Genomic DNA, 11,739 nt, shown 5'->3' with positions numbered 1-11,739 from the left:
GTAAGGTGGAGGCCCAAGCTTCTTACCTGCAGTACCCAGGTACCCCCATCCCAAAGCTCTGAGTCCCACTCCTTCCCCATCAGGGCCCTTACTTCAACATAGGAGACGTGCCTGGAATGAGAACCCAGGGTTCCCAGAAGTAGTGCCTCCTTTAAGCTCATGTACTCTGCCTCATCTTCCATTCTATCTGCCTTCTGCCTGCAGGAGAACAACCAACTAGGTGCTCTAACCCTCACATTTTACTTTATTTATTTATTTATTTATTTATTTATTTATTTATTTAAATATGGAACACTTCACAAATTTGCATGTCATCCTTGTGCAGGGGCCATACTAATCTTCTCTGTATCGTTCCAATTTTAGTATATGTGCTGCCGAAGCGAGCACACACTTTACTTTATTTTTTTTTTGTTTTTTTGTTTTTTTGTTTTTTTTTGTTTTTTGTTTTTTGTTTTTTTTTAATTTCTTTTTTTTTTTTTTTCTTTTCAACGTTTATTTATTTTTGGGACAGAGAGAGACAGAGCATGAACGGGGGAGGGGCAGAGAGAGAGGGAGACACAGAATCGGAAACAGGCTCCAGGCTCTGAGCCATCAGCCCAGAGCCCGACGCGGGGCTCGAACTCACGGACCGCGAGATCGTGACCTGGCTGAAGTCGGACGCTCAACCGACTGCGCCACCCAGGCGCCCCCACACGCTTTACTTTAAATCATTGAGCAGTAGTGATTGCTCAGTGGCCATCACTGAAATGGCAATACTCAGATGGACTTTTTCTCTCTTATTCACTCAGTGGCACTTAGCAAATCACTGGTTTCCAGTCTTTCTAGTTACCATTTTCTCCAGACCTCTCCCAAAAGCCTCCCTTCTGCCTGTACCCTGTCCCAGTTCATTAAGGTCTTAGGAATCATACCCTGACAGCATGCTAGGAACTATCAATACTTCTACCTACTAGCAGAGAACAATCCAAAAATGATGTTAAGAAAACAATTCCAGGGGTGACAGGGCGGCTCAGTTGGTTAAGTGTTTGACTCTTGGTTTCAGCACAGGTTATGATCTCAGGGTTTATAAGATTGAGCACTGCATCAAGCCCTGTGCTGACATTGTGGAACCTGCTTGGGATTCTCTCTCTCCCTCTCTCTCTGCCCCTGCTCTGCTCACATACTCTAAATAAATAAATAAATAAATAAATAAATAAATAAATAACACTTCCATTTCCAATGACACACACAAAGAAACTTAGGGATAAAGTTAACTAAAGAATGTAAAGCTTGAACCCTGGAAATTGCAAAATGTTATTGAAGTAAGTTAAAGAAGACTTAAGTAAATGGAAAGACATCCCATGTTCATGGATTGGAAGATTTCATATTGTTAAAATGCCAAAACACACACACACACACACACACACACACACACACACCCCATGTGTACATACATACCTATATTATTTTTCTATCTATCATCTAGCTAGCTAGCTATCCAGAAACATGAGTGCGTACTGATGCTTCCAATTCCAACCCACATGGCTCATTATAGCCTTCCTTCCCTCTTTGCTTATTTGTAACTTCCTCCACTGACAGTGAGAAGCCTAGCTCTCATTATCTACAATATACTAACCTATTTGTTCAACCCTAGTGTACATGTAGTTTCTATGCAGTCTCTTTAAAACCTAAGTCAGATTACTCCTCTGCTCAAAATCCTCCCATACCTCCTCATTTCACTCAGACTAAATCCAAAATTCTTGACCTCCTATGGCCCAAGGCCTTACAAGACATAGATCGCTAATACATATTGATCTGCTCTCCCTTGTGCTTTTGCTCTAGATACTTCGGCTTCCTTACTGCATCCCAGAAGCTGAGGTACTAGAAGGGGGTTTGATTGAAAAGAGGGAAATAAAAGAACTTCTCAGGGGTAGCAGAACTATTTCCTGCTTTGACTTTGGTGGTGGTAACACCACTGCATACGTTTGTCAAAATTCCTTGAACTACATACTTAAAATGAAAACCTCCTATTGTATATCAAGTACACCTCAATAAACTTGATTTAAAAAAAATTTAATGTTTATTTTTTGAGAGAGAGAGAGAGAGAGAGAGAGAGAGTGAGTGAAGGAAGGGGCAGAGAGAGTGGGAGACACAGAATCGGAAGCAGGCTCCAGGCTCCGCGCTGTCAGCACAGAGCCTGACACAGGACTCGAACTCATGAACTGTGAAATCATGATCTGGGCTAAAGTCAGAAGCTTAACTGGCTGAGCCATCCAGGTGCTCCAATAAAGTTGATTTTTTAAAAAAGACACTTGTATGGAGCATTATCATTTATTTGAAATGTCAGTTATATGTTTCTAAAATATTTTTAAATAAACATAGATCTGGTAAGATTTTCCATGTTTGCATCCACTTCTGCCTTTTCACCATGATATGTTTTCTGTAGTGAACTCTGTTGGGTTTTAGCAGAGAATCCAACATGATTGGTTCGAGCTGGCCTTCTCTCTCTTCTCACAGTGAGCAAGGAATGTTTATTCCTTTTCCCTATGATATTTAAACTTTTTTCAATGTTGGTTTGGGTCTACAAATTTAATGTTATGACTCATTAATGAGGTCTTAACAATAACTTCAAAACTCCTCATCTAAATGATGCCATCTACAATTTTAATCAACATTGACCTGGCAGCTGTCAATATCTGTGGGTTTTCTAAATGCGATGGCTAATGGGTCAGGTATGAAACATTCTGTAATTGACCTCTTCTACTCATCCCTTTGCCCCCACTTTTCTGAAGGTTCTTGGCCTGTCTCGGGAAAATGCAGCCCCAAACCTTAGCCCATACTTCTAACCTCTTAGCACCTGCTCAGGAGTAAATCTCAAAGACAAACTCACGGGCAGGTAAATCAGTGGGCAAAGGTGATTCTCCAAAATGAACAGACATTGACTCACCAACTGGACTTAAAATTTTCTCTGCTGATTTTAGGGACTGTTTGACGACATAGACAGCCATGGTCAGGCAGCTGCTTTAATTTCTTGATCAGAGTATGAGCTCCACCAGTAAAAACAGCAATGGCAGCTAAAAACAGCAACGGCAGCTAAGGCAAGTGGCACTCTCAGAAAAGCCACCAGAGTCCTCCTTCCAGACAGCCCCAAATTCTAGTCATCAGTAGCCAAGAAAGTGATTCAGAGCTTGGGCCTGTGACTAATAGCCTCATAGAGGTAGGTTTGGAGACATCAGAGTCAAATCATGGACTCTCCGTCCAGCCCCATCCCATTTGTCCCTGTTGGTCTAAATCCATCCATACTTCCAGGCCCAACTCAATGTCACCATTTCCACGAATCCTTCACCAATGGTGCCTGTGACTACAGGTCTTCCTTTAACTCTAGGGTCTTCAGTTGTAACCCCGAGGAAATGTTCTCTATTCTCCTGGGTAATCTCATTCAGTGTATTCTGTTCCTTACCACTCCTCTGACCTCATGGGCAGGGATTGTGATTATATTCTTCACCCTAAATCTCCACACCTTGTTTCTGATAATCTCTGAATAAGTAAGATGAGTAGTTGCTAAATTGAAATGTCCTAAAATATGGGAAGTTCAGGCTCAAGTCCTGGTTTGGGTATTCAACAATGGTATGGTCTTGGCCAACTCACTCCATGTCTCTGGGTTGCAGCTTCCTTGGCTGTAACTGACAGAACTAGACTATGTTATCTCAAAGGTTCTGTGGTATCCAGCCCCCACAATGGCTCCCAGTGATCCTACTTTCTGTTATTCAGTCCTTCATTGTTCTAAGGAGAGTGGGCATCACACTTGAGTTTGGGTTATAAAAGGTACTGGCTTTATTCTTTGTCACTCTTTCTCTCCTTTGGATCACCTACTCTGGGAAGGGTCAAATGCCATGTCATGAGGCCTAGGAAACAGCCTTCAAGAAATGAAGGACTGCCAACAGAATAGGAGTGAGCTTGGAAATGGATTCGCCAGTCCCAGTCAATCCTTAAGATGACAGTAGCCTGTTCCACAGCTTGACTGCAGCCCCATGAAAGAACCCAACCCAGAACAACCCCACTAAGCCACTCTCCTGGACTCCTGAGCCTCAAAAACTGGGAGATAAGAAATACTTGTTGATTTGAGATCATCTGTTATACAGCAAGAGACAACAAATATGAACTGTTTCAGGCTCTAAAACCCCATACGCCTAAAGTCGGTGTTTTGAAGTATAGCTATTACATTCAGGAAAAAGCCTGATTTATAATAATTGTCAATCTTTCCCCTCCCACCCCAGCCAGAATCCATAAAGAGAGAATACAAAGCATGTCAAAATATATTTTCAAGGAACAATATTTATTTTATCTATGTCTCTAAGAGTTCCCAAAGCTATGTTGATTTTGCTTCACCGACTCCTTTATTTCACAGATGAGGGTGAAAATACAGATAAATTAGGTGATGGCAATAATGCAAATGTTCTTCATTTTTTGCAATATTTGCATTTCTTCTGTGGTGAATAAAAACAAGGTACAGGCTTTGCCTTGTTTCTCTCCAAGTTAATCTTGAGAAATCTGTCTTGAGCAGTGATATTGCTTATGCACGTCTAGCTGGGTGGCCACGAGCCTGGGAAAATCCCAGGGCAGCCCAGGAAAAAGCACAGTGTATGAAGTCACCTCCAGAAAAATAGCTGAAGGCTGGAGAGGGACAGCTTGGCGAAGGGGCTACCATGTCAGTCTGGATTAAGAAAAGACTTTTGAGGGGCGCCTGGGTGGCTCAGTCTGTTGGGCGTCGGACTTCGGCTCAGGTCATGATCTCACAGCTTGTGGGTTTGAGCCCCACATCAAGCTCTGTGCTGACAGCTCAGAGCCTGGAGCCTACCTTGGATTCTGCGTGTGTCTCTCTCTCTGCCCCTCCCCCGCGCTCTCTCTCTCTCTCTCTCTCTCAAAAAAAAAAAAAAAAAAAATTAAAAAATGTTTTTAAAAAAAAGAGAAAAGAAAAGACTTTTTAGGGGCACCTGGCTGGGTCAGTCAGTAGAGCGTACAACTCTTGATCTTGGGGTTATAAGTTTGACAGATCTACATTGGGTACAGAGATTACTTAAAAAATAAAATAAAAACCTTAAAAAAATAGAAAAGAAAAGCGTTTTGACATTACAAAAAGTGGTAAGTAAGACTGAAAAAAAAAACCCAAATATCATATGATTTCACTTATATGTGAAATCTAAAAGACAAACAAACAAATAGAAACAGACTCATGAATACAAAGAACAAACTGGTAGTTGCCAGAGGGGAGGGGGGTGGAAGGATGAGCAAAATGGGTAAAGGAGATTAAGAGGTACGAACTTGCAGTTATGAAATAAATAAGTCAGGGCACCTGGGTGACTCAGTCAGTTGAGATTCTGTCTCTTGATCTCAGATCAGGTCTTGATCTCAGGTCGTGAGTTCAAGTTCCACATTGGCTCTGTGCTGGGCATGAAGCCTACTGGAAAAATAATATAAGATAAAATATGTAAGTCATAGAGATGGAAAGTACAGCGTGAGGAATACAATCTATAATAGTGTAATAATGTTGTGTGGTGACAGATGGTAACTACACTTAGCTTGGTGAGCATTGTGTTACACAATAGAATTGTCAAATCACTGGGGCGCCTGGATGGCTCAGTCAGTTGAGTGTCCGACTGCCAATCAGGTCATGACCTCACGGTTTGTGAGCTCAAGCCCTGCGTCGGGCTCTGTGCTGACAGCTCAGAGACTGGAGCCTGCTTGGGATTCTGTGTCTCCCTCTCCCCTGCCCTTCCCCCACTCATGCTCTATCTCTCTCTGTCTCAAAAATAAATACACATTTTAAAAAATTAAAAAAAAAAAAAGAATTGCCAAATCACTGTGTCATATACCCAGAACCAATACATCGTATTGTAGAGCAACTATACTTCAATTTTTAAAAATCAATGAGAAAAAAATACAATAAATGGCAAGAAGTGATTTTCTGTTTAAAATGAGCCCACAGTCCCATGAAAAACAGGGGGGCAGGGTGGGCAGGAAATTAACAGCATGGTCAGTAAAGGAGGTGCGTGTCTCCCCTGGCTGTGGGCATGAGCAGGAGTAGTTCCCCAAGTGAAAGCAAACAGCTGATGGCTTTAGGAATCTGGGTGGGAAAGAGGTGAACTAATGTTTGGAGGAGTGGAAAAAGGGGCTAGGAGACAAAGGAGAACGTCTGAAACTAGTAAATCACATCAGGAGGTCTATTTGACTCATTCACACATGCCTGGATTGGACGCCTCCTGAAGGACGTCAGCAGTCTATTGAAAGGACGGAAGTGAATGTGAAAAGGAAATTAGGAAATGAGGCATGGAGGGGTGGGGGATGAGTCTGGGGGATTAAAAGTGTACTCCTCTGAAAGCATCTGCTTCATCGAACAGGGTGCAATTGCAATATTTTCTGATATAAGTAATACTGATAATTAGAAAAGCCTCATCAGGTTTTGGTATTTCTACTGAATAAAGGAGGAGGCTGGGCAAAAAAAAATAAAAGGTGTGAGGGCAGAGGGCTGAGGGAGGAGCGGACGGGCTGCCCAGCCTGTTGGTCAAGACTTACAGGAGACTCAAGACCAGAGGGTGATTTGGTTTGGCTGCAAACCTATGGATTCCAGCAAATCTGGCTACTTCACCAAGAGGGCTGAGGCAGAGCCCTTGCTCTTCCTAAGAGGTCCCTTTCCAAATCAGTCCACACACAGCTGAACACACTCTTGCTCCTCTTTATGGGTGTTTCCTTTGTTAATGGAATAAAGATACGTTTGAGGAATGAATAGCAGAAAAATCCAGTCAAAATGGAAATACAGTAAAACCTTGGATTGCGAGCAACTTGTTCTGCAAGTGTTCCACAAGACGAGCAAACACTTCTAATAAATTTTAACTTCATAAACGAGCTATGTCTTGCAATAAGAGTAGTATGGGATGCAAGTGATTGCAAGTGAGCCGATGGCTCTTGAAATTCGCCTTGATATACAAGTGCTTTGGATGACAAGCATGTTTCTGGAATGAATTATGCTCGCAAACCAAGCTTTTATTGTACTAGGGGATGGAGTTTTGGAAGATATGCAAAGGTGGGCATTTTTTAGCACCTTAAAGAGCAGTTTCTCCCCCTTATATTTGTACAGCACATGAGGATTATTTTTTCTGAAGCTGAGTCTCGGGATGGTTGTGATAATAATTGTGAAGGTATCTTAACTATTCTTTTACTGGGGACGGAAACACATATCTCACTTATTCTACCAAGGTAACTGTCGAGAAGAAAGGAAGCAAATGTCACTGACATTTTGCAGCAACAAAACCAAGTCCCAGAGTTTTTTTCACACCTTGTTCAGTGTGACAGGATGGGTCAGAGTGACTCATGGGGTAACAAGTTCCAGGAGATGTCTTGGGTCCTAGGTATGCTTTTTCACTGGGACCATGGTTGGGGTCCCCACGGAGATCTCAGTGATAAGCAGCAGATCCAAAACTGTTAGGTCTTCGCCCACCTGCTGAGTTAGTGAAAGTACCTGGTGCAAAGATAACCTAAGGTAACACATAAACCCCAAAACAAGTTTTGTTGAACTTTGTAAAGCAAGACACCATGTTAGGATGCCTGAGAAGACATGATTATAGAGTCAGGCGGAGATTAGGTCATTATCTGGGGTTAGATTGCATATGAGGCATGACAGACACAGGGCTGATCCTGGGGGTGAGAGAGGATAATGGTGGAAGTAACAGCTGAACCCCTTCCCCATTCCATCAGCAAAGTTTTCCCTCATGCTCAGGGAAGGGATGACTCAGCAGAAAGAAAGAAAAAGGAAAGATTCAAGCACCGGCCTTGGCTTTTCGGTTGGTTGGGGGAGTTACAGAAGGAGCCGTGGCATATGCAACAGATCCAGGAAAACTCTACTTGAGGAAAAATGTATGTTTTGCTCTCTACCCTTGGTCCCTAGACTAGAAAAGATTCCCCACACTTGAAGAGTTGCTGAGGACACCAGGAGTAGAGTGGTGGTTTCCAAGGAAGGGCTTCTGTGCCCTGATCCTTTGGGCCCTGCCCCAGGCAGAGGAACCCCCGGAAGGTTGGGGCATCCCAAAGGACAGGGGATTGGTTGGGGAAAGTGACAAGATTCCAGAGGAAATTTCTGACTGTCACAGTGAATCTAAACAGAAAGGCTTTGGACGAGAGGAGCTAATATTGTTAAGCTGTGGGTCTGTCCATCCCAGATATTTAGCTATTGGACACAAAGCAGTCCAAAATGGCTTCTGATTCCTGAAGTAGACACTGCCAGCATGACAGGATGTACTGGGTGTCATCTTCTTGGTGCCCCGATGGGAGTGGGGAGGAAGGGAGTAAGTCCACAAGTGGTCAGGGATCATTATAGACAGAACTGGGGAAGATGAACAGGTAGGGAGAGATGTAGGGTGCCTTCAAGGAACTGGAACCCATTTGGGAACTTAAAATATTGTAGGGCCATAAAAACTATGTACACCCCCACTAGAGATGTGTGAGACTTGGTTGTGTTATGAAATATCAATTTAATTGATATTTTGAAATATCAATTTGCAAGCAATTATCTCCTTTTCCAAAAGGCACTGAGTTTAGAAAGACTCATATAGGACAATGTGATAAAAATCAGTGCATGTGTCAGGTTTTCAGCCCACTGCTTAAAAAATATTCTAATAAATGAAAATACATAATGTGTAACTAACACCCTGGTTATCAGAGAACCAAGTGGAGATGTGGACAGAGAAAAGTCCACGTATAAAGCCATTAGCTTTTCTGATATGTTCCACCAATGTCATTGTTCGGGCCCTGTTGAAATAATACTGGCATGTGGCTTTTCTTTCTGATTTACTTAGCAATTTATAATGGGAACAAATATCTTTGTATGTCACATGAAAGAATTGGGGGCAATTGATGAATGCTTTTCTTATCTTCTCGCTCCATTGTCCATCATAGCTAATAATTTATTTACTTACAGTAAAGGAAGTCCATCCAAGAATGAATGAATTCTACTGTCATTCATACTATCAACTCCTAGTACTTCTAGTCAAGGATGGAAAAGCCACCGCCAACAACTTTGAGGGTATGGTGAAGATCCAAGGGAGTACTATATATAGCTGGTGAATCAAGGAAACATAGGATACCCAGGAACTAAAACCAAAAGGCATGGTAGCCTAGCAGGAAAACTCAAGCCTATAAATACCCAAGACAAATACCCCTGGGACTGGCCTCTGTCTGGAGGAACTCCAGCTCTCCTGTCTTTATAAAGTGGCTTTAGTAGCTTGTGGGTAGCAAAAGAAATATATTGCTCTGTTTGGTCCCAAGGGTGTTTTGAGTTTTTGAAGTATGTTTTTTTTTTATTTTTTAATTTTTAATATGAAATTTATTGTCAAATTGGTTTCCATATGACACCCAGTGCTCATCCCAAAAGGTGCCCTCCTCAATACCCCATCACCCACCCTCCCCTCCCTCCCAACCCCGATCAACCCTCAGTTTATTCTCCCTCCCTCTCTAACCTTTTTTTTTCTTCCCCTCCCCGATGGTCTTCTGTTAAGTTTCTCAGGATCCACGTAATATGGCATCTGTCTTTCTCTGTATGACTTATTTCACTTAGCATAACACTCTCCAGTTCCATCCACTTTGCTACAAAAGGCCAGATTTCATTCTTTCTCATTGCCACGTAGTATTCCATTGTGTATATAAACCACAATTTCTTCATCCATTCATCAGTTGATGGACACTTAGGCTCTTTCCATACTTTGGCTATTGTTGAAAGTGCTGCTATAAACATTGGGGTACAAGTGCCCCTATGCATCAGCACTCCTGCATCCCTTGGGTCAATTCCTAGCAGTGCTATTGCTAGGTCATTGGGTAGTTCTATTTTTAATTTTTTTGAGGAACCTCCACACTGTTTTCCAGAGCGGCTGCACCAGTTTGCATTCCCACCAACAGTGCAAGAGGGTTCCCGCTTCTCCACATCCTCTCCAGCATCTATAGTCTTCTGATTTGTTCATTTTAGCCACTCTGACTGGCATGAGGTGATATCTCAGTGTGGTTTTGATTTGTATTTCCGTGATGTGGAGCGACGTTGAGCATCTTTTCATGTGCCTGTTGGCCATCTGGATGTCTTCTTTAGACAAGTGTCTATTCATGTTTTCTGCCCATTTCTTCACTGGATTATTTGTTTTTCAGATATGGAGTTTGGTGAGTTCTTTGTAGATTTTGGATACTAGCCCTTTGTCTGATATGTCATTTGCAAGTATCTTTTCCCATTCCATCGGCTGCCTTTTAGTTTTGGTGATTGTTTCCTTTGCAGTGCAGAAGCTTTTTATCTTCATGAGGTCCCAATAGTTCATTTTTGCTTCTAATTCCCTTGCCTTTGGAGATGTGTCAAGTAAGAAATTGCTGCAGCTGAGGTCAGAGAGGTTTTTTCCTGCTTTCTCTTCTAGGGTTTTGATGGTTTCTTGTCTCACATTCAGGTTCTTCATCCATTTTGAGTTTATTTTTGTGAATGGTGTCAGAAAGTGGTCTAGTTTCAACCTTCTGCATGTTGCTGTCCAGTTCTCCCAGCACCATTTGTTAAAGAGACTGTCTTTTTTCCATTGGATATTCGTTCCTGCTTTGTCAAAGACAGTTGGCCATACATTTGTGGGTCCAATTCTGGAGTCTCTATTCTATTCCATTTGTCTATGTGTCTGTTTTTATGCCAATACCATACTGTCTTGATGATTACAGCCTTGTAGTAGAGGCTAAAGTCTGGGATTTTTAAAAAAGGATTTTCTTTCTCTTTCTCTCTCCCTCTTAGCCCCTCCCCTGTTTGTGTGTGTTATCTCTCTCAAAAAATAAAGAAACAAAATAAAATAAATTTTAAAAAAGATATGAGGATTTCCATTTCCCCACATTCTTGCTAACACTTGTTTATTGTCTGTCTCTTTGGTTATGCCATCTTGAAGGATGGGAAGTGGTATTTCATTGTGGTTTTGATTTGCATTCTCCTAATGACCAACGATGTTTAGCATCTTTTCATGTACCTTCTGGCCTTTTGTACATCTTCTTTGGAGAAATGTCTATTCAATTCCTTTGCCTATCTTTAAATTGGGTTGTTTTTTCATTATTGATTAATAAGAGTTATTTATATTCTGGACACAAGTCCGTGTCACATATATAATTTGCAAATATTTTCTTCCATTCTGTGGGCTGTCTTCTCACTTTCTTGAGAGTGTCCTTTGAAGTACAAGATTGTTAATTTTGATGAAGTCTAATTTATCTATTGTTTTCTTTGGTTGCTTTTGATTTTGGTGTTATATCTTAGAAACCATTGCCAAATCCAAGTTCATTCAGGTTTATACCTATGTTTTTCTTCTAAGGTTTTGTAGTTTTGAGTTTTAGCTTTGGTCTATGATCCATTTGGAGTGAAATTTGGGTATGGTGTGAGGTAGAGGTCTGATTTCATTTCTTTGCATGTGGATATTCAGTTGTCCCAGCATTATTTGTTGAAAATATTATTCTTTCTCTTATTGAATTACCTTGGCATCCTTGTCAAAATCATATTACCATAAATATAAGGGTTTATTTCTCAATTCTATTCCATTGATCTATATAACTATACTTATGCCGGTACCACACTGTCTTGATTGCTATAGCTTTGTAGTAAGTTTTAAAATTAGAAAGTATACATCTTCTTTTTTTTTTTTCTAAAATTGTTCAGGCTATTCTGAGTCTCTTGGATTTCTGTATCAGCTTGTCAATTGCTGCAGAAAAGGCAGCTGG

At 41.4% G+C, this 11,739-nt stretch overlaps 1 non-coding gene across 1 annotated transcript; it reads right to left on the bottom strand.

Moving 5' to 3' along the window:
• Positions 1-280: 280 nt before the first annotated feature.
• LOC123584506 lies at positions 281-387 on the bottom strand. The gene has a single exon (XR_006705474.1). It is a non-coding gene; the product is annotated as a U6 spliceosomal RNA (small nuclear RNA).
• Positions 388-11,739: the final 11,352 nt, after the last annotated feature.

The sequence above is a fragment of the Leopardus geoffroyi genome, chromosome B3 (assembly GCF_018350155.1).
Source record: "Leopardus geoffroyi isolate Oge1 chromosome B3, O.geoffroyi_Oge1_pat1.0, whole genome shotgun sequence".
In the NCBI taxonomy this organism is placed as follows: Eukaryota; Metazoa; Chordata; class Mammalia; order Carnivora; family Felidae; genus Leopardus; species Leopardus geoffroyi.
The sequence above is the reverse complement of the archived record's forward strand: the minus strand, read 5'-3'. Positions and strand labels throughout refer to the sequence as shown.